A 24,798-nucleotide genomic window follows, 5' to 3' on the forward strand; every position below is an offset into this window, starting at 1 on the left:
TTACTACAAACTCCATTACTGTCTATGTTCTCTATTCCTTAAACCCAACACTCTCCTTCCTGTCACAGGGCCTCTGTATATGCTGTTAGTGCTACTTGGAATGTTCTTTCCACCCTTATCATAGTTAACTGTTCTTCATGTTTCCTATTTCAGTTTAAGCTTCCCTTCTTCAGGGAATCATCCTTGACCCTCTAGCTTACTTAGGTTATCCTATATCAGGGGTGGGCAACCCATGGCACGCGTGCCAAACATGGCACGCCAGTAACTTTTGCTGGCATGCAAAACCCTCTCTTATAATCTTCCATTTACAATTGTTTTCTTAATATCGACTTTTTTATTTTTCAGATAAATTCAGTGTAGGTGCATCTTAGATAAATAAGTAATTTTACATAACAAGTTATCTTAAAGACCATAGACATGGATTGACGAGAGAGGGGAAGGGGAAGAGCAATTTCTATGCCTCTGCCTTAACTCTCCCTGCCTTCCTTGATCTGACCAGTGTTTTGGTTTCATCCACATACGCTTGTAAATCTTTGTTCTCAGTGATGAATTTTGTTAAGTCTCATAATAGGAGTAGCCTGACGGATGAAAGTAGTAGCTCGTGCGTATCTCTGAAGGTCACGAAATATAAACCTGATGTAAAATCTCTGTCATCAGTGATGCAGCAGCAAAAGTCCCACTGATAATATCAAACAGAATCATAAAGTTTTCTGTCGGACTATCAGTGTACATGTATACATTAAAAAATAAATGTATTTTTCATCATCATATACTGTGTTTTTGTCGCTCGAATGAATTTTATTATTTCTTCAAGCTTCTTCACATACGTACACCTTAAGAGATATCAAGTAGGCGTAACATGCTCTCAAAAGATTAGGGTTGGCACGCAGAAGAATTTTGAGTCAGAGGTTTTGCTGGTTTTGTCACGCACTCACAAAAAGGTTGCCCACCCCTGTCCTATATAATAAAAGAGTAATATGCAAATTGACCAGACCGTGGAATGACTGGTCGCTATGACGTGCACTGAATACCAGGGGGCAGATGCTCAATGCAGAAGCTGCCCCTGGTGGTCAGTGAGCTCCCACAGGGGGAGCACCGCTCAGCCAGAAGCCAGTCTCATGGCTGGCGAGTGCAGCGGTGGTGGCAGCAGCTTCTCCTGCCTCAGTGGCAGTGCTAAGGACCCCTGAGGGATGTCTGCCTGCTGACTTAGGCCTGCTCCCCACGAGAGGGTGCAGGCCGGGCTGAGGGACACCCCCCTCCAGTGCATGAATGTTGTGCACAGGGCCTCTAATTGTTATATGTTCTCATAGGGAAAATGTCTGAACTGGCTTCATGAATGGTGTGAATTCTGCAGCCTTTTGGATGGAGAAAGAATCCATGGTCCACTTAACACTTCAGGGATATTTTATCAAGGGAAATATAACTTTGCCAATTGGAATTTATTATAAGAAATTTACCATTTTTAATATGCTACTTAATCTCTACTGTCTTTCTAAATTAAATTTGTTGGGATAATGTTGATTAATAACATTACATAAATTTCATGTGCACAATTCCATAATACATCATCTGTGTGTTCACCACCCATAGTCTACTTCCTTCTTTTGACCTCCTTTACCTTCTTTATCTTCCCCCTACCCCTTTCCTCTCTGGTAACCACCATACAGTTGTCTGTGTCTATGAGTTTGTTTGTCTTGTTTGTTCAATTTTGAAAATACATATTTGTGAAGATGTATATGTAGCCCTATATTCATGGCAGCAATATTAATAATAGCCAAGACATGGAAACAACCTAAGTGTCCTTCAATTGAACAAAGAATATGTGATATACACACAATGGAATGCTACTTTACTGTTTTTGTTGTTGTTTCATGGTTTTCTTGGTCTTGCCTTCTCCCACAAAGAGAGGTGTGCCTGGGACTTTTGATGGGCTTGCACTTTCATCTCTCAGAGTAGGCCTCCACATTTTCTGAAGTGTTGGCCTCTAACCTAGCTGCCTGGTTTCTCTTGGTCTTGAGGGTACGTCACTTTAATTTTTGGTAAATCTCTCTTCTTTCTTTTATGCTAACCACCTCCCCATATAGATTTAGTAATAAAGAAATTGGGGATGGAACTTAATACCAGAAACCACGATAACTTCTGGTGCCATTTGTCAGGACTCCACTGCCCGTCTCCATTGTGGAAAGCAGGCTCACTTTGAAGCTTGTTTAAATCAATCTGAAAAACTGCCTGAGACACTAACAGATGATTTACTGAAATTGAGGTATAACTATCACTTTCTCAGTTGCCATAAATGGTGTTCCTCTAGCAAAACAGCAATTGAGTGAGATTTACATGATTTGTTTTTAAAAGACCTACAGCCTTCACTGTTCACATTTGTTTTATCCTGCAGTTGCTGGCAACTCCTTCCCCTAGTCCCTTACTTTGCAGAGATTAAAGCAAAATTTGAGGGTTGGTGACTGCCAACAGCAGGTGCTGCAGCCCTACACACGCTTTCATCACTGTCTTGTATTGCTCCCGACAGGTTTTTAATGTATATCTTTAACTCCACCCGTGAATCAGAATTATTATCAGCTGCAGGGTTTCATTCTTGTTTGTGTTCATGAATGAATTGTTCACCCTTCTAAAGGCTGGGACAGGAATCACATATCACCAGGAACCCAAAGAGAGAGAGACTCATCTCTGCAGCAGCTTTTAAAACTCTTCTAAGCCTGACAGGATTGCAATTCTAAAGATCAGCTGGCCATGGTCAAAATAATGTATTTGGGGATATGCAGAACCCACATAGTCCCCTGGGTTATTGTTCAATTGTAGTGAAAGAGAAAGGAATTTTTATTTTATGTTAACCACCTGGCAGAAGCCACTCAGATGAAGACATGCAACAAGGTCTACCCCCACTAAGCCTTTCTCCATAATCTCAAGCAGAAACACCATCTCTCTTGAGATCAAAATCTACACTTGATTTTCCTGCAGCTGCCTCCATACCAATTCTTCCCCAGCTCCATTTCAAAGCTTGGTGGTACCCTAACCTCATTTTGCCAATTATGAAATCCCTAATCTATATTGCAGTTACTTTCTGCTAGGCTAGGTGCCAAGCACTGGTTATGATTTTTACATGCATTTTCTCTTTTTGTCTAGGAAAAAGAAAACTAAATCATGGTTATAACACTGGTGTACTGAATTCATAAAAGATCGAAAATATGTCGGGCTACAAGCAACTGAAAAATAAAAAATTATCTTGTGAAAGTTATATCATAACTTTGAAAGAAAATTAGGAGGTTGCATTTAATACAACAATGAACGAGACAATATGTATATATGTGTGTGTGTAGTCATTAATGAATTGAGTGCATGTGCATTTATTTAGCCCATGTAAATTAACCTCATTATGAACACTGAGTTATGCAAAGGAGATGGCACAGGAGACCTGCCTGCTCTTTATACCTGGGCTTTTTGGGCTGGACTGTGCCCCTCAGTTCAGCTTTGACAATCTCTAGTCCACTGACTCCTCTGAAGCAAAACCTGTATTTAATAAAACAAACATTTAAAATATTCTCTTACTATGTGCAAGATACTATTTTAAGTGTTTTAACTATATCATACGATTTCATTTTCATAGCAACCTTTTTGTGATCGGTTTGATTTTCACCCCATTTTGCGCATGAGCATACCAAAACATAGAGATAACTCATTCAAAATCAACTAAGAAGTAAGTGAAAAGGAGAGGAGGGGAGGGAAGAATATGGATATGAACTTGGTTGAACCACAAAGACAGAGAGCCACAGGGGGATAAAGAAACAAACAAGACAGAAGGGAGCTGACAGCGTTAAGGTCAAGAGAGGCCACTTCCTTTGCAGGTTCCAGGCAAGTGAATGTGGAGAGATGCTAAAGCAGCAGCCAGAAACGTGTTCTATTGTTTTACATTTAATAAATCAAAACCTATGTATTCTGACAAGCTGATCCTGTTGCTACCTCAAGGAAGGTTATAACTTTTGTATTTAGAGGATGATTTCAGTATTAATAAAAATCACATACTTCAGGTACACCAGCACAGAGCCCGAGTTTACAGGGGCAAGATGAATATCTTCCATTAATCCCCCCACTTCTGTGCTACTATCTGTATGAAATCTTTGAGAGGCAATTCCCAAAGTCTTAATGCAGGGGTCTTCCCAGATGTGAAGCCCGGACTTGTGACCCTGCCTGATTCCCAGGCACAGGTCCTTTTACCTGGGCTGGTCAAGACTCTGATTCAAGGGCTTTAATAAATCGTCTTGTCTTCACAGCAAATTTTTCTTTTTACAAAAGTTGGGACAAATGTGACTCATGAGGTGTTAATTAACCTAAGGATCATCAACTTACAAGAAGTGACCCTGACAGAATCCAAGCCAAATCTACTTCCAGCCACGCAGCTGCCTTGTCATTAGAGCAAAGGGATAGGAAGAGAATGAGAATGGCTGGTGGCAGAAACATTCCTGTCTATCATCTTGTTGCATCTTCCCGGGTACTTCTCATCAGTTATTATCCCTTACTACCTAACAACAATCCCACAAGTAATCTTAGTACTACATGTTTTTTCCCCAGTCATTCTAACTCCTCCTGTCTTTCAGAAATGGCTTTCAGAAGATGGCTTCGCACCATTCCCCTTTAATCACCTACATTCTGACTATTCTTAGGTAGAGCTAGAGATAAAAGACAAGATGTCCACGCAATATTTGGGACATACACATAAATCATTCACAATAGTCATCTGGAATTCAAATACGACTGGGCAACCTGTATTTTTATTTACTAAATCTGGCAACCTTATTACCAGGAGATATTAATTTAAACAAAATGTTCACATTCTATTATTGAAACTTTTGCTCCCAGTCCTTAAAACAGGTTCAAACTTCCACTTTATCTCCGTATTCAAACACAAAAAATATCTACAGAGCCTGATTTTTTTCTTGTGGCTCTGAAATTTGATTGCAGAAAATTTGTTTTAGCACCCACAATTTCCCCCGCTTTTTCTTAGAGTAAAATAAACATACCCAATCGTTCTTTCCTTCTTTCCTGTATCAATTTTCTAAAGTGGCAAAAAAAGTACAAATGTTTGAATTTGTGGCTTTCAAAACTCTATAAAACATGTCCAGAAAGAAGTGTTTTGGATGAGAATAAAGGACATAGAGCTAGCTGGTTTTCTGGAGAAGGGATGGAAGTAGGAAGATTGGAAATGAAACTAATAGTTCTTGAACTGTTTTAAAATATATAGAGCTCAGCTGGTGTGGCTCAGTGGTTCAGCATCAACCCATGAACCAAGAGGTCACTGGTTTGATTATCAGTCAGGGCACACATGCCCACCTGAGTTGTGGGCTTGATCCCCACTAGGGGGCTTGATCCCCAGTAGGTGACATGCAGGAGGCAGCAGATGGATGAAGTTTCTCTCATTGATGTTTCTATTTCTCTATCCCTCTCCCTTCCTCTCGCTCTCAAGATCAATAAAACCATTTAAAATTGTATGCATTTATAAAAATAAATAATATATATATTAAATATAGTATATTTATAACATGACTGAAAAAAGTGTAGGATCTATTATACTCAAAATAACATGCAAAAGAGGCTAAGATTGGCAGCTAACTATCAAAATGTAGGTAACTATTTATGTTTGGAAGCCTCAGAAAATGATCTGACAAAGAAACAACTGTTACACTAAGCTAACAATATATATGGGATCTGGGTTAACATACATGCATGGTTTTATAGTGTTATGGCTTTCATAGCAGTTACTAATGCTATGTGAATTTTTACTTTAATTTTCTTTGAAGAAAATTATTTTTAAGATATAAGTAGAAAGGAAAGATAAGATTATTATCATAATTCAATAATGTGATAAAGGAGACTTATCAAGAAAATGAGATTAAGGATGTAGTCTAATTGGTATTAAAATGTCAATATTCCAATAACCATATGCCAGCACTAAAGTCAACTTAATTAGTATTTTTTCTTACCAAGCAATAAATCAAGTAGAAGACTGATCGCGGAAAAATCAGCTGACTCTTATGAAACACTCTGGAACTAGTTTTCTAAAATAAAGATGTCTCCAGATAAATAAAACATGCTTGGGATAATTTGAATAATTTAAGGATTCAGAACACATTATGTAATCTGTGCAATCCTCCCGGTGCTTTTTACATGTGCTTCCCATATTTTAGCTTTATATATTTTTTAAATTGTGAGAATATAGTAGACACTAGAACAAGAAAACAAACAACAAACAAATAAAACAATTATTTATTATTTTGCAGTAGCATCAGAAATAAGAATATAGTATTGGTCCCCCAAACTGCTGACACACAGCTATAATAGATTCCAATATCTAAAAACATCTGGACAATGTACTTCTATCATCATGTAGAAAACCTTTCTAATCTATCCTAGCATTGCATTGGTTCAAACTTCTTAGAAATCAATCCCAAACCTTTGCAACAATCCTCCAAATAAGCCAACCTCAAATGCATTTCACTCCTGGCAAATGGTTATCTTCCACTTAAAAAGGAATTTGAAGTCACTGGGTCTGAACTACAACTCTCCAAACAACCAAACACATCCACATTTTATCCTATTTTCTCTCCAACTTTGAAGGTGAGGTACCTCTCCTCTGGTTTGAATTAGTCAACCCAGTTATGCTTTTTAACCCATTGTTTTTCATTTCTTCAAGGAACATGCTCCATTGACCATATCTAATTTCTCCAAGATCTTTACTCTCCAAAAATCCTTCTTTCTGAAGAAGTAGACTTAAGTTTCTCCTACTATGAAAATCAAAAACCCTCCTTGGATCTACTTTATTTTTCTCTTTCCCAATTATCGTGTGTTATCTTCTTTAAAAAGCCATCAATTCCTGTTGCTTTTAGTTCCTCGCTTCACATTCATTCTCAGTTATCAGTCTTACTTTATCCTCCCACCTTTACCCCCTGATCCTCCCCTGGAAACACCCTTGCTACAACCAACTATTAAGACTGTTACCAAAACCAGTGGCAATTTCTCATTTTTCATCATATTCTCCCACGGCCTTTCAGATGGGCAGCATATATTTGGCCTCTGTGTTCCTGCTTCTCTTACTCTTTGCTATTCCATTTGGTCATTGCTGGATTGTCTTGCTCTGCATATCCTTAATTTGTACCATTCCACAGAATTGTGCCACAGGTGCTGTGCTTTTTTATTTAACTATACAATTCTCATTAATTATAGTATTATTTATAGAGTGGCCATTTCCAATTTGTACACATAGTCCAGATATCTCGCAGGAGTTCCAAAACAGTATATGTATCCGCCAACTGGTCATCAATACCTGAGCACCTAACACTAAAATCAACCTGTCCAAAACGTACCCTCTTATGCCTCCCCCAGAGCCTCTGCCTCCCCCACACCTCCCTGCTTTTTGCTGTAATCTTTATTTCTGTTTATGGAATCAATGTTTACAAATGGAAAAAGTCATCTTAGATCCATTTTTAGTGACCCATGCTCCAACTATGCAACTAATCACTCACTTCTACTAGTTATAAAATCTAATTATTTCCTGATTATTTTCCTTTTTACTAGCAATACTGTTTTGGTCACTACTCTCTTTTTCCCCTTATCTCACTCTACTAGACTATTAAAATAATTTTTAAAAACTTTATTTTACTGTGGTAAGGCCATTTAACATGAGAACTACCCTTTTAACACATTTCTAAGTGCACAATACAGTACTGTTAACTGTAAGCACAATGTTGCACAGCAGATCTCTGGAATTTATTCATCTTGCATAACTGAAAGTTTATACCTGTTCGATAGCAACACCCCATTTTCCCCTGCCTGCACCTTGGCGACCATCATTCTACTCTGTTTCTATGAATTTGACTATGTTAAACATCTCATGTAAGTGGAATCATGCAGTATTTGTCCTTCAGTGCTTGGCTTATATTACACAACACACTGTTCTCTAGGTTATCTATGTTCTTGCATAGGGCAGGATTTCCACTCTTATTAAGGCTGAATACTATTCAATTGTATGAATATACCACATTTTCTTTATTCATTTATGCCGGGAGCCGGTCCATCCTTGCTGTTTCAAGGGACCTGGCATATATGGCATACTCTTCTTAATATCTTTGCTCACCTTCTTGGCACTATGTGTTTTAACCAAGGTCATCTCTCTGAGAAAGGTTGTTTCCCCAGGTAGGGATTTTCCCCTGAAGTTAGGGAGGGAATAAAACCCCTTAACTAAGTGCCAGGTGGGTAATTAATCACTTTAACTACGAACAATCATGCTTAAGCTACATAATCTTTACTCCCTGGAATGGAGATAAGAAACGCCCTAACCTTTGGAATAGAGATTGATAGGATTGGAATCAACTGGTATAAACACAGATGTAACAAGACAACAGGACACAGAACCTACACACAGAACTTACACACAGAACCTACACACAGAACCTACACAGAACCTAGAGACAGAAGAACTTCGCTGGAGAGAACATGGCAAAAGATCCTGGACAGAAACTGGACTCAGAACCTAGAGACAGAACCTAGCGAGAGAACATGGCAAAAGAGCCTGGACTGAACCTGACTACAGAAATTGGCAAGAGAACCTGACTAGAACCTGGTGACTGAACCTGGCTGGAGAACCTAGCAAGAGAATATGGACACAGAACCTGGCTGGAGATCCTAACCAGAACTTCGCTGGAGATCCTGAACAGAACTTGGCTGGAGATCCTGGCTAGGCTGCTGATCAACTGAATGCTGTCTGTGTGTCATTCCTTCTTCGCCGACTCTGTCCATACCTTTGGGGACCCCTGGACCTGCTGGCATTGGACCCTGGCACATTTATCCAACCATGGACAGTTAGGTTGTTTCTGTATATTGGCTATTGTGAATAACACTGCAATGAACATGGGGGTGGGGGAGTCTACTCAAAAAAGTAAAAATAGAACTATCATATGATCCAGCAATCCCACTTCTAGGTATATATCCAAAATAATTAAGATCAAGATCTCACCTGGCTGGTGTGGCTCAGTGGTTGAGCGTTAGCCCATGAACCAGGAGGTCACTGTTCATTCCAGGTTAGGGCACATGCCAGAGTTGTGGGCTCAATCCCCATGTTTCTATCTCCCTTCCTCTCTCTAAAATCAATAACAAATATATTTTAAAAAATCAAGATCTCAAAAAGCTACAATAGTTCCTTTTCTCCTTATTTTTCCTTATTTTTTCTTCCTCTGATTTAACCTCTTCAAATCTATATTCCTTCATGCTGTTCACATGACTTTAACATTCATAGGGCAGTAACTTTCATATGCTCTTCTTAAAATCTTTAAATGGCACATTACTACTGACCAGAATGAATGTAATCTTTTTAAAAGGGATGAAAGAACTTCATGATATGTAGCATTACCACATTTAGCAAATGAAATTACTGCATAGGAGATACTTAAAATTGCCATTATTTCTCTGAAATTCAGACTTAATAAGGCATCCTTTATTTTTCTGGCAACCCCACTGATATGGGACTTAATTACTTCTCTAGTCATCTTTTCCTGTGCTCCCCCCATAACACTACTTCTCACCCAAGTACATTGCCCCCCCAACCCCCCAAAAGAAAAATCTGCTGGCCTACTCTACTACCCTTTCTAGTCTTTTAAAATACTACACTTTCTTGCCTGTAAGTCGAATCCCTATCTGTGGTATGCTCCCTTTCTCTGTAGTAGTCAGGCAGAGATCTAACTAGCTTGACCGCACTTCTCAAATGGATCTGCAGTTAGGTGCGGCCATATATCAAATTATCACTGATGGAATAGTAACGAATGTAATCTGTGTCATGATCCAGCCCTGTTTCATAACACTTTCAAAGAGAGCCTTTTAATGTTCTTTGGGATGATGCTACAGAGAGGACCTTAAACACATGTATGGATGATAGTCACGCTGCAATCAGCCTGGGTCCCTGAAAACCTGCATGGAAAGGACTCTCTCCATCCTTGTGGTGTACCTGCCTTTGAGTGTTTTGTGAGAAAAATAAATTAATAAAAATGCATTTAAAATTCTATTGTGTTTGAGTCCCTTATGCTCAGGATCTAACTAGCTTATTTTACTAATTCACTTTCTTCCCATACATTTAGGTTTCAGTGAAAAAAACTATACCTAATATTGTAAGATTTTTCTGCCTGTGAAATATTGGGCTGGAGGTGTAGAGTAGATGAAGGAGGCTTGATGTTTTTGAGGATTGAAAGCTGCAGTGAGAAATATAAGACTTTCATTAAATTTTATCTGAGACATGGATCATAATGGAAGAAGCCAATATCCTCATTATTACTTATGAACAAAGACATAGAGGTTAACGATTATTTTCTCATGGCTAAACATAAGCTCCTCTGACTTTCATCTTTGAAAAAAATTGGAAGTTAACAAGTTACCATTAACGTGGCTTTTGAATAAAATCACTTCAAAAATAAATTTCCTTTACAAGTCACTGTATTTTAATGCATATTTAAGAAGCATAAAATACTTTAAATAAATGGAAAAAGCACATATTGTATTCTACACTAAGCATCACATTTTTCTGAAAAAAGTACCTAAGAAATATTTTAGAATTTGAAGGTCATAAATTCTCTGTCACAATTTTTCAACACTATCATTAAAATGCAAAAGAAGACTATAGATGATATGTAAACAAATGAGCATAGTTGTATTCCAATAAAACTTTATTTATATAAACAGATAACAGGCAGAATTTGGCTCATAGGTTGTAGTTTTCAAACCCCCAATCTATATCCAAATATACAGTACCTTATAAACAGCATAAATGATAATCATATTAATATTTTGTCTCTCCCCATCTCTCCAAAATTTCCCTCTGTTTGTCTATACAGATTCCTCTTTCTCCCTTTCTCATTCCTTCTCTCTCTCTCTCTCTCTCTTTCTCTCTCTCTCTGTCTTTCTTTCTGTCTCTCTTTCTCTCTCTACATAGATAGATATAGATATAGATATAGATATAGATATAGATAGATATCTGTTATAGATATATATAGATATCTCTACATATATATATAGATATCTGTTGCAAATGGTAAGAACTTCTTTTTTACTGCAGCATAGTATTCCATTGTGTAGATGTACCACAGTTTTTTAATCCACTCATCTACTGATGGGCACTTAGGCTGTTTCCAAATCTTAGCTATGGTGAATTGTGCTGCTATGAACCTAGGGGTGCATATATCCTTTCTAGTTGGTATTTCTAGTTTCTTGGGATATATTCGACATGATACAGTACATAGAAAACTCTAAAGACTCCATCAAAAAATTATTAGACTTAATAAATGAATTGGGCAATGTAGCAGGATACAAAATTAATGCCAAGAAATCTATGGCATTTCTATACACCAATAATGATTTTACAGAAAGAGAGACTAAAAAAGCAGTTCCATTTACCATCGCACCAAAATAATTAAGATACCTAGGAATAAACTTGACTAAGGAGGTAAAAGACCTATACACGGAAAACTATAGGACACTAAAAAAGGAGATAGAGGAAGACATAAACAGATGGAAGAACATACCGTGTTCATGGACTGGTAGAATCAACATCATTAAAATGTCCATACTACCCAAAGCAATCTATAGATTCAATGCACTCCCCATTAATATACCAATGGCATATTTCACAGACCTAGAACGAACTCTCCAAAAATTTATCTGGAATAAAAAAAGACCCCGAATAGCTGCAGAAATCCTGAGACAGAAGAACAAAGTAGGTGGGCTCTCAATACCAGATATCAAGCTGTATTCCAGAGCCACTGCTCTCAAAACAGCCTGGTACTGGTACAAGAGCAGACATATAGACCAATGGAATAGAATAGAGAACCCAGAAATCGACCCAAACCACTATGCTCAATTAATATTAGACAAAGGAGGCAAGAACATACAATGGAGTCAAGACAGTCTCTTCAATAAATGGTGTTGGGAAATTGGACAGATACATCTAAAAAAAATGAAACTAGACCACCAACTACACCATACACAAAAATAAACTCAAAATGGATAAAGGACTTAAACATAAGACAGGAAACCATGAAAATACTAGAGAAATACACAGGCAGCAAAATCTCAGACATATGCTGAAGCAATTTCTTCACTGATACTGCTCCTAGGCCGTGGCCGGCAAACTGCGGCTCGCGAGCCACATGCGGCTCTTAGGCCCCTTGAGTGTGGCTCTTCCTAAGCCTTAGAAGTACCCTAATTAAGGTAATAACAATGTATCTACCTATATAGTTTAAGTTTAAAAAATTTGGCTCTCAAAAGAAATTTTAATCGTTGTACTGTTGATATGTGGCTTTGTTGACTAATGAGTTTGCCGACCACTGTTAGGGCAATGGAAACTAAAGACAAACAAATGGGACTACATCAAAATAAAAACTTTTGCACAGCAAAGGAAACCATTAACAAAACAACAAGAAAGCCCACTGCATGGGAGAACATATTTGCAAATATTATCACCGATAAGGGTTCAATCTCCAAAATTTACAGGGAACTCATACGATTTAACAAAAGGAAGATAAACAACCCAATTAAAAAATGGGCAACAGACCTAAATAGATACTTTTTGAAAGAAGACAGAAGAAAGGCCAAGAGACATATGAAAACATGCTCAGTCACGAATCATCTGAGAGATGCAAATCAAAACAACAATGAGGTACCATCTCACGCCTGTCAGAATGGCTATCATCAACAAATCAACAAAGGACAAATGCTGGGGAGGATGCGGGGGAAAAAGGAACCCTCGTGCACTGCTGGTGGAAATGCAGACTGGGGCAGCCACTGTGGAGAACAGTATGGAGTTTCCTCAAAAAACTAAAAATGGAACTCCCATTTGACCCAGTGATCCCACTTCTAGGAATCCCTTTTGTTTTAAGTGATTTCTTAAACTTACGAAGTGACTGCATTGAACACGATCCAAATAATTAATATGCCATAACACACTCATAGGTCGAAGCTATTATCTTCATGTCCATTTTACAGCTGAGATAACAGAGGCTGAATGATGTAAAGTAACATTCCCAAGGTCACTCAGACAGCGATAGAGCCAGAATTTGAACTGAGGGCACCTGATTCTAAAGTCCATGTTCATTGCCCACAAAACTAATCCTCTGGGTTTGACTTTGTTTTCTCTGCTTGTGAGTAAATTAGATGAAGCAATAAAAATTAATGAATATTTTATATGTTTACTAGAGGCCGGCTGCACAAAATTCATGCACTCAGGGGGGTACCTCAGCCCAGCTTGTGCCCTCTCCCAGTCCAGGAGCCCTTGGGGGATGTCCGACTGATGGCTTAGCAGGCAGTCAGACATCCATCGCCGCTGCACTCCCCAGCCATGAGTCCGGCTCAGGGCTTCTGGCTGAGCAGTGCTCCCCCTGTGGGAGCGCACTAACCACCAGGGGCCAGCTTCTGCATTGAGTGTCTGCCCCCGGTGGTCAGTGTACATCATAGTGACCAGTCATCCTGCAGTTTGGTCAATTTGCATATTACCCTTTTATTATAGAGGATTAAAATTCCGATGTCCTCTTTGGTGAACTACCTAGATCTATCCTGGGCTCACGGGCTAATTATTATCAAACTATGTTTTTATTAACCTGTTTGAAAAGGTTTCTTTATATATTCTGAAAAGTAAGTACTATTTAATTTATACAGAATACAAATATTATCTACAATTTAAAAGCTTTGTTTTTTTTCTTTCCATTTTTTTTAGGTCATTTTGCATTTTGGAAAAAAATACAAGTTATGTATGCAAATGTATCATACTTTATTCTTTTCCTTCTTGGTTGTCTTTTTTAATTCTTATTTAAGAAATTATTTTGAATTTCAAGATCATAAAGATATTGCTTTATGATTTTTTTACAAAGATAGCGAATTTTACCAGCACCATTAATGAAAAAATTCCATCCTTTGCCTCTCTGAATTTTAATGTCGCCCTTGACACTGACTATTTTTCCTACATGCTAAGTTATTTTGGAGCTGTTTATTCATTTTCACTGAGATATTTATCCCTTCACTGATGTCAAAATATTTTAACTTCCATATATTTCTCACAAATTTTACCATCTAGTGGGGTGTATTTTCTCTCACATCCACAAATAATACTAAGACTGGAATTTTCATCCTTTCAGTTTTTCTTATAAATTTTAGGAACAGTTAGACAAATGCAAAAAAAAAAAAATGAACAAAGACACACTGGTGGGCTGAGAATAATTCAAATGTGTGGATTAATTTAGGGAGAACTGACATCTTTATTTCAGTGAGTCTTTGCAAGAATGAGCATGGTAAATCTCTCATTCTATTTGTGTATTTTTTATGCCTTTCTTTGAGATTTAATATATGTTTCCATATAAGTTCCACATAACTTTTGTTAGATTTATTCTTAAGTACCTTGTTTTTGTCATTATTGTAAATAATACCTATTTAAAATTAGATTTTCTAATTACTTATTGCTGGCATTTATGAAAGCTATAGATTTTTGTGGCAGTAAGCTTCCTTATTTTGTTCCTCCTTTAAAATAACATGAAAGAGGACATACAGAAAGCCAAGAGGCATATAAAAATGTGCTCCAAGTCACTAATCATCTGAGAGATGCAAATCAAAACAACAGTGACGTACATCTCACACCTGTCAGAATGGCTATCATCAACAAATCAACAAATGACAAGTGCTGCAGAGGATGCAGAGAAAAAGGAACCCTTCTGCACTGCTGGTGGGAATGCAGACTGGTGTAGTAACTGTGGAAAACTGTATGGAGTTTCCTCAAAAAGTTAAAAATGAAACTCCCATTTGACCTAGTGATCCCACTTCTAGGAACATATCCCAAGAAAACAGAAACGCCAATCAGAAAGGATGTATGCAACTCTGTGTTCATAGCAGCACAATTTACAACAGCTAAGATTTGGAAACAGCCTAAGTGCCCATCAGCAGATGAGTGAATTAAAAAAACATGGTACATCTACACAATGGAATACTACGCTGTGGTAAAAAAGAAGGAATTCTTACCATTTGCAACAGCATGGATGGACCTAGAGAGCATTATGCTAAGCAAAATAAGCCAGTCAGAGAAAGAAAAATATCACATGATCTCACTCATTTATGAAAAATAATGAACAACATAAACTGATGCAAAATAAATCCAGAGACACAGAAGCATCAAACAGACCATCCAACATCCAACCTCAGAGGGAAGGCAGAGGGAGGGGGGATAGAGGGGTGTGAGAGATCAACAAAAGGACTCGTATGCATGCATATAAGCATAACCTATGAACACAGACAGTAGAGGGGTGAGGGCATGTGCTGACGGGAGGGGGGGAGGTGTGGAAACGACCAGGGAGAGGTCAATGGGGGAAAAGGAGACATATGTAATACTTTAAACAATAAAGAATTTTTAAAAATAAAATAAAATAAGGACTGTGACATTTCTCCATTATAAGTTTTGGAAGATAAACTTCTTAGAGTTAAGATCATTCTAGTTTGCAAAGATTTTCTTTCTTTTTAAATCATGTTTAGATGTAGAACATTACACTCCTGCATTGATGCACTGACATTTAATACTTTTACATCGATAGCCACATATATCATGGCCTATGGTTCCTTTTCCTGAAAGATACTTAAAATTTGTATTCCGTTATCCAGTAGTCTCACTAATTGAAAACAGGTGCTTCCTTGTTTGCTGAAATAGCTTGCATGTTATGAGTAATGACAATTTGAAGGTTTATCATAACTTGACCTTTAAAACCTCCTCGCTTAGAGTTGTTTTGTATTTCAGGGTAGCCTTTAATGTACTGATACTGTTCAGAGGCTAAGAGTTGTTTGAGATATTACATTATTTTCGTGAATCAGATTGTTAAAGTTCCCCAAACACTGTAATAAATTTATGCATAATAAACATTATGTGCTTTATTTTTCACACACTCACATTTTTAAATTAATAACTTTTCTCCTTTGTTTTGTTCAATCTTGCTAGAGATTTTCTAGTACATTAGACCTGTCAAAGAATATGTTTGGTTTTGTTGATCTTCTTTAGTATTTGTTGCATAAAATTTACCAGTGAAACTATCAAGGTCCAAGATTTTCTTTATCGGAAGGTTTTTTTAATAGAAATTCAAATTTTAGGAGATATACCTTATCCATATTTTTAATTTTTTCTTTCTTCCATTTTAATAAATGGTTAATTTGAAAGTATTTATCTCTGGTGGATTACAAGTGGCCAAAAATTATTGTCACTACCCTACATATGGTTTCATGTGTACCTTCTTTAAATCTGGGCTGTTTTGCCTTACAGAACCTGATAGAACATGGCAGGAGTGATGCCATCCCAGGCTATGAAAGAGCTCACAGCTTCCAATACTCACTCTTGGAATTCTGATAAAGAAGCTACCCTCATGGTGAGCCCAAATAAGTATAGAGAGAGGCACCAGCCAGTCTTCTCAGTCCTTTCTAATTCTCCAGAACACAACGTGAGTGAAGCCATCCTGCTATGTTAGCCTATCTACCGTCTGATTGCAGCCACATGAGTGACCCCACGTGAGACCAGTGGAATAACTACGTGGTCAAACCAGAGAGCCATGAGAAATGATTATTTTTATATTTTGCCATTGAATTTTAGAGGTTCTGTTTCATCACTATAAGTAACCAAAACAGAAATTGGTCCTGCAAGTGCGGTGCAAGTATATAACAAAAGCCTTAAATTTGTTCTGGTGGTAGTGGGTGAAAGCTGGAAGGGATCTAAGGGTTAGTGCATAGTGGAAAGACAGTGAAAAAATGTTATCGCAAAAAGAAAAAAGACAACCTGTGGGGAGCAGTGCTGGAAAATGTGGCAACAATATCACCTACAATAATAGTAAAAAAGAAAAATAAATCTATGGGTTAGACGAAGATTCCCATGCTGAATATTGGAAATCCTGACTGCATTCTTTCAGTGGTATATGCCAAGGCATAGAGACAGATGAACTACATAGCAAACTGTTCAGTTATTGAGCAGAATCTAGAGAAAATATTTCCAAGCTTGGACTTGCAAAACAAAACTTGCAGGTTTTCTGTCTAATTTCTAATCTCTCCCAGCCAAATCTTCTTCAATAAGTACTGTTCTTAGGGCAAAAAGAAAAAAAATCAAATGCAGGTCCTGATAGGAAAACATAGAATCAAGATGCTGATGACTCCGTGTGCTGCTCAGGCTGCGAGACCTGCGTCCAATTCCCAGAGTCCACAGCATCCTGTCTCTGCTAGATCTTAAGGAGTCTTATCCTGCACATGCACGGCCCAGCCCTTGGCCAAAGGATTGCGGTGAACACCAACACAGATGTCCGATTCCTCCCAATGGAAAGTTTACTTTCTCCATTTTTTCCCCTGCAAATTGGAGACACTCCAGCAGCCCTGAGTTCTGATCTCATCTTCTCAGCAACATAGGTCGCCTCTCAGCTTGCTTGTTTCTTCCCGGCACGGTGGTGAAGAAAGTGCTCTCAGGAGGGCCTGGGTAAATACGAGGTCCACTTCATCTGTTTTTCCTGTCTCAAGAATCTCAGCCTCTCTGTCTATTGCCCAATGCTGAAGACTGTTTTGTTAACTATCTCGTCCAGTTTTGTGTTGTTACAGAACAAGGAAAAGTCTGGTATCATTTAATCTGTCACTGTTGGAGACATGGTCATTCTGAGCTCATATTTATGGGTGCTTATCTTTATGGAAGAACCTTTACAATTTGGGTGGGGGGGAAACCTCTCTAAGCAATTTTTTACCTGTTTCCACCAGTGCCCTAGGGGTTTCTCAACCCCAGAAATCATTTTCATGTTGAGGAGTGAAATTCAAAACTTAAACCCTGCAACAGAGATTTTTGTTAACCCTGAGCCCAGGCACAAAAATATAACAGCATCTGACCTGTGATGGTAAACTGTTCTTTTCCACCCCCTAAATAACCCTTGCACTATGTGCAGCCTTTCTTGCTAAGGAAGACTTTGTGGCACCAATACCTCAACTCTAGCAGAACCTATGTCATTCCTTGTTTTGCTGTAGGTGCTAAAACATGCCCAAGTCCCAAAGACGAAAAACCTCCTCATTCCCCAACTACCCCATTCTTTCCTCAAGGAACCGGTACTATGTCCATCTGGGGTATCTGATCTCCAAAACTGGATATAATAAGTACGCGTTTTCTTAAGCTGCTACGTTTGTGGTGATTTGTTACAGGAGGAATAATACAAAATGCATCCAATGAACCAGCTATTTCTTTCTTCGGGCTCCCCTTACCAGGGAATGCATTTATTAAAAGAGGTGCCACAATATTCATTGCAACACTATTTGTAATGCTGAAAGCTAGAAACCAGTGGCCTCCCAAGAGTAGAATGGATAAATAAATTGTGGCATAGTCACACAATAGGATACTATGTGGCAATCAGAATGAACACTCTATAAATACATGAAATAACATAAATCACCTTACAATGTTGACAGATAGAAGTTCCACACATAACAATAAATGCTGTATGACCTAATTTACATAAAATAAAATAAAATAAAATAAAATAAAATAAAATAAAATAAAATAAAATAAAATAAAATCAACTATGATATAGAAATGTGAATAGTGGCGACCCCTGAGGGGCAGCATAGAACCTACAGGGGAGCAAGAGGTGCATTTTGGTTCTGTTAGTCTGCTCCTTAGGCTGGTGATTACTGTATAAGGGTGTTTAGTCTATGACAATACATCACTATTTCTATGTGCATTTGTCTGTATTTGATATTTCAATAAAAAGTACATTTAGAATGTGACCCAGAAATTTCTTTTGATAGACAACAGGGAAGATTAAAATCTGTGGAAAATTTAAAACATTAAAAAAAAAATTGAAATGACTTCAAAAGTCTTCTTGGATAAGTTCATCAAATATATTAACCAAGGTGTTTTTGAGGTCTTATTTAAAAATTTAAAGATTCTCTCAGGGCCTGAGGGCCTCGCCAGAGGCTAGAACTATCCCCAGAGCACTGCCATGAGGCCATGCATATTTAATTGAATAATTAATTGAAATATACATAGAAAAAAAATTCCCAAAGCTGACACAATGGCAATAGTTTCCTTTCTAATTATTTGCTCCCATGTTCCTATTGAAACTAAAATCTTAATAGACGCTCCATTTAGCTGCAGTCACTCCTAATAAGATGTCTTTCAATTCCTACTAAGTGCGTTGCACTATTTCTTCTTAACAGACACACTGATGTCATCAGCGCAGGCTGCTCTCTGCCTACAGAATGGATGGGTGAGGATGCAAGGCAGCCATGATCCGGGCTTTTAAAGTGAGTTGTGAGTAATGGCAAGGCCTCTACTCTCCCTCTTTACCTCTACACAAAGAAAAATAGCCCACTGTCCAGATACAAGGTCTTCATTCATTGACCTGAATTCCCATTTTTCGAAGATCCAAGCAGCTAGACAGGTAAACTCATCATCAATAGGAAGAAAGGTACGTTACTAAAGTGTGCCCTTCTAAATTCCTTGCAGTTCACTAGTTCCTTTCAGCTAAATGTAATATATTTTGAGTTGTCTATTGGGTAGAAAGTGCTGTTTTAAGAAACTAAAGAGGTAGCAAAAATGAGTTAGAAAGTCTCTGCCCTCAAAGAAATCAGGTGCTCAGAGGAGAGGCAAGTCATGATTCATGGACATAAATATATTACTACTAGAGCAGTGATAGCGAACCTTTTGAGCTCAGCGTGTCAGCATTTTGAAAAACCCTAACTTAACTCTGGTGCCATGTCACATATAGAAATTTTTTGATATTTGCAACCATAGTAAAACAAAGACATATTTTTGATATTTATTTTATATATTTAAATGCCATTTAACAAAGAAAAATCAACCAAAAAAAATGAGTTCTCGTGTCATAGGTTCGCCATTACTGCCCTAGAGGCCCAATGCATGAAATTTGTGCAAGAGTAGGCCTTCCTTCCCCCCACTGCCATACCAGCTTCCCTCTGGCACCTGGGACCCGGGCTTCCCTCACAGCCCTGGCTTCATTCAGAAGGTAGTCCAGAAGGATATCCAGTCTAATTAGCATATTATGCTTTTATTATTATAAATGGTATTTTTCCAAATCATTCAAGGTTTTAAATTTAAGGGAATAGCAGGAATATTGAATGAAACAAGATTTTAATTGGGAGTTGAAACAGACTATTTAATACATTTCCCTGGATGATACCACACTTTGTTTTCATAATGGCTTCCCTTCCTTTAATCTAAATCGATTACAAGGATAGTCTTTGATACCTACATCGACATACCAGTCAAATAATTTAAAATGTGGGCTCTCTAACTACAGTGTTTGGGTTTCAATCTGGTCCCACCACTTACATACTGTGTGATCTTGGGGAACTTACTTAACTGCCCTGTGTCTCAGTGTCTTCATCTAAAATGGTAATACTAATGACACGCACGATGTAAAATTGGTGTGAAGTGCCTAGACATAGTAAGTATTCACAAATATTAACTATTATTCTTGTGTCATTTGGAGCCAATAACTTCTAAATGTATGGTTCCCACAATTAATAAATGTTACGGCCAAAGGTGATCCTGGGGGGGGCGGGGGGCGGTGAAAGGATTGAGAAAAGACAGACAAGAGAATGAAAGCTGGGTCTCGGTGGGATGCTGCTCCCTGATGAGGAGACAGCGCCAGCGCCCAGAAGCCGAGTCTTTATTTTATAGCAGATGCCACAAGGCAAAGTAGGGGCGTGATCACGTTGTTTACAGCATTCTCGTGAGTTTCAACCTCACTTAGCTACATGCGCCTGAACTCTAGCATAAAGCACGTGGGGCCATGTGTTCGGACCATAGGTTCAAGCTTACAACCACAGCCGTTGGCTATGATTGTGCTGGGAGGGCCCTGCCCTCCTGCTGGGACTTGCACACGGCAATGAGAGGACCCTGTCCTTTCCTTAGTCCGAGTCTTGAACCTGGCCAAAACACCGTAGCCGCGCCCCACAAATAAAGTGAGTTAGGAAATTGTTTTTTGGACAGCAAAGCAGCCCTTTCAAAATTCGCACTACCAATGTCATTCAAACTTTCAGCTGAAGATTCTGTACTGGGTCAGGGATAGTGCCTCCAGGAGTTTTGTTTGTATGTTTTTTATGAAGGAGATTCTTTGGTTTAGTTTTGTCTGTTTTACCTGTTTATCTACCTACCACCTACCTACCTACCTACCTACCTACCTATCTTCTTAGTGAAAATACATGATCTTCTACATGTAGCAGGATGGCTAGAGAGATGGTAATTACATGATTCTTTCCTGCACCATGAGGAAATTACATATTCTTCAGCTATCACTGGCAGGTTCCTATATTAATTCTATTACAAACATGTCACACTGCCACTCTGAATCTGGCAAATAAAGCTTCTACTTCCCTTTTCAAGTAGAAATGGCCATAGGATTATAGAACCAGAGATTCAATAGAGTGGAAAGTAATTTTAAGATTTAGCTCATCCTTTTAAATCCAAGTACCAAAGCCATCCCCCAAAGTAAGGCTAGTTTCTTCTCCCAAACCTCTTGAGATGGAAATGTATTTTTCTTTGGCAGCCTCTTCTAATTTCTTATAATCTGTACAAATAGTTCTGAAAGCAAATTCAGGAAAAAAAAATTGACCACACTTCTATTTCTGGTCCTTTCCCTAAACATGATGTTTTCTTCCATTAGAAACCGCCTGAATTATATCATCACTTTTGTGAACTGTTTGACACCATTAATGCTAGAAAATTCTGGTAGGAGCAAAAAAGTCTATGGGCAAATTTTTCATGATAGATCTGTTCTCTGAAGTATATTGAGCTTTTCACAGTTTCTCTTATCCTCCTAAAAGTCTTAAATATTTTTTCAATTATTGTAAAAATTTTTAACATGTCACATGCGCAATACCATATCTTAGGTATGAATGTGATAGGAAGACTCAATTTTTATATGTACTTCAGCTTTCCCACAATACAATATACAGATCATGTATCATAGAAATGTACACTTATAACCTATATAATTTTATTAACCAATGTGACCTCAATAAATTTAATTTTAAAAAAGAGAGAATGGGAAATGAGGAAGCAGAGATTTCAAAGTACTTTTCTCTTAAGCAGAAAAAAATGGAGCCATTGCTGCCAAAGGGGATATAAGATCAAATATAAGATCAAGATCAGTGTCTCTCTATCATCTATGTATCTATGCATCTATGCATCTATGCATCTATCTATCTATCTATCATCTATCTATCTACCATTTATCTATGATCCAGGAGAGAAGAGATCAAATAACTGATGATAAGAGAGTGAAAATGCAATAAGGAGTGTAATTCACATTAATTATATATTAACCTGTGCTTTAAGGTTTAAAAATGCATTTATTCTTTAAATTAATGCTAAGGAAACACTTTATTATTTTGCTGTCTAGAAAGTGTGCATTAAATTGTATTTGAATCACCCTTTTCATCAATGTCTTATGGTAGATAAAAACAACTGGCATAGCCCTAAAAGAAAATAATTTCTTTAATGGGCATATTTCCCCCCTTGAGTTATTCAAAATATTAAGTGGGATTGCAATGGCACACAGGTAGAATGGTGAAATATGACCTGGTACTCTATTCTCAGTTGAAGGTGTAACAGTTTGTTCAAAAATTAATATTCATTGTTCTCAAGGGTAAATTTTAAGCTTCAAACTGAGACTTTCTGATGTTGTAGTTGGTATGAACACTTGAGCTAAGGTGGTATTATGAAATTTGACATATGTGAAATTACCATATTAAGAGATCAGTTTAGGGCAAGGGGCTGCTTGCTGTATGAGCTTTTGTGTGATTGTTATCACTCTCCCCGTGAGAATTCAAAATCTCACTCTGAGGTGTTCTTTCGTCTGCCATTGCATCAATGGAAATCATATGGTAGTTTTTCTTTTTACCTCTATACTACGATGTTCTTAATTTTATCACATTTTAGCTTAACAAGTAAGTTGAAAACCTGCTTCTTCCCCTCTATCAGCATTAAGTTGGGTATCAAAATCTAGGTCGGTGAGGAAATGAGCTGTTTTATTTTTCAAAGAAAGCAGGTTACATAAACCATGGCTGTCTCTCTGGATTCTTGTAAAGAGAGTAAATAGAACGCCGTGTTGTCATGACCTCAAGTCTGCACTAATGGACTTGCTTATGTAAATGCATTGATGTTTGGGGCCCTATAAATGGTTCCTTATTAATGGTTGTCTGTTGATTTTTTTTTAAACCCTGATATAAACACTGCACAGTCTTACTGTCTACATATTGCAACAAAATATACAGTCTGTCATTGTATTTTACTTTTATTTTCAAAAGAACAGAGAGTAAAAATAGAAGTACAGCAAAAAAGGAAAGGGAAGAAAAAAGAAGGGAAGGGAAGACAGTACCCAGTTTGGGGAAATATGGTTTAAAATATTTAAAAGTGGGATGAAAGACTATACTTTCAAGGATCATTTCTATAGTTTGTCACTAAAAGTGAGATGAAGCCCTGACCGGTGTTGCTCAGTGGGTAGAGCGCCGGCCTGCAGACTGAAGGGTCCCGGGTTCGATTCCATCAAGGGCATGTACCTTGGTTGCAGGCACATCCCCAGTAGGGGGCGCGCAGGAGGCAGCTGATCGATGTTTCTCTCTCATCGACGTTTCTAACTCTCTATCCCTCTCCCTTCCTCTCTATAAATAATCAATAAAATATATTTTCAAAAATAAATAAATAAAAGTGCGATGAAGATCACTAATGCCTTAAAATGCATCCCTGGTCCACAGCCTTCAAATGGTATAAGAAGTTGAGTTTGCCACCAAGACAGCAAGAAGAATCATTTGTCCAGCAGTATGCTTACCTGTACTATCCAAATGTAGCTAAACTCATTTCCTAGCAGAATCCAAGGGAATTCCAAAAAAGGCTTTGTGTCCCGGACAAAATGACAAGTGTCATTTCTTTTCTTTGCTGGGAAAGGTCTCCAATCTCTCTCACTGTTTCTAAGTAACTGGGATCTGCAGCCACATTTGTCTGTGCCCAAAGACTTAGCAATTCAGAGCAACTATCTTGCCTTCTTTTGCCTGCATGTTCTCATCTGTAAAATTTGGAAAATTCAGTTTTTACCTCAAAGGGTGTTATGAAGATAAAGTGAGTTTAAAAGGGTAAGGTGCTTTAAATGGTATTTAGCACATTTTAAGTAGTCAGCAAATATTAATTATTATTAAAATTACAATTAGCCCTAAAATAATGAAGAGTCGCTCCTTTTCACTCTTAAACTCACAATTGAAACTTATTCAAAGCCTGCCCAAGTATTTAAACCAGATTTCAGTACTTAGTCCTTTTATTACTTAGTCAATATAAAATCTAAACCATTATGAGAATTCCTGTAAGTTAATGTCAAATTTTTTCATTTCCATCATATTAGGGCATTTGTCACACCTCATCAGAGTATCTGTATTAAATTATAAAGTCCTAGCTCAGCCAATGTGGCTCAGTGGTTGAGTGTCGACCTATGAACCAGAAGGTCAAGGTTTGGTTCCCAGTCAGGGCACATGCCCGGGTTGTGGGCTTGATCCTCAGTGTGGGGCATGCAGGAGGCAGCTGATCAATGATTCTTTCTCATCTTTGATGTTTTTTATCTCTCCCTCTTCTTTCCTCTCTGAAATCAATAAAAAATATTGTTTAAAAAAAGAAAGAAATTGTAAAAAAAAAATTATAAAGTCCTATAAGCAGTATTAGACCTCTATTGGAAAGTTTCACATACTTATTATGTCCTATTTCTT

The 24,798-nt window shown here is 37.8% G+C and overlaps 1 protein-coding gene and 1 pseudogene across 1 annotated transcript in view; one reads left to right on the forward strand and one right to left on the reverse strand.

Moving 5' to 3' along the window:
• Positions 1-24,798, reverse strand: part of KCTD8 (potassium channel tetramerization domain containing 8) — a 210,689-nt gene that overhangs the window by 43,510 nt on the left and 142,381 nt on the right. The gene's annotated exons all lie outside the window — the stretch shown is intronic.
• On the forward strand, positions 23,471-23,577 carry LOC118661048 (annotated as a pseudogene).

Source organism: Myotis myotis, unplaced genomic scaffold (genome assembly GCF_014108235.1).
Source record: "Myotis myotis isolate mMyoMyo1 unplaced genomic scaffold, mMyoMyo1.p scaffold_m19_p_1, whole genome shotgun sequence".
Classification (NCBI taxonomy): Eukaryota; Metazoa; Chordata; class Mammalia; order Chiroptera; family Vespertilionidae; genus Myotis; species Myotis myotis.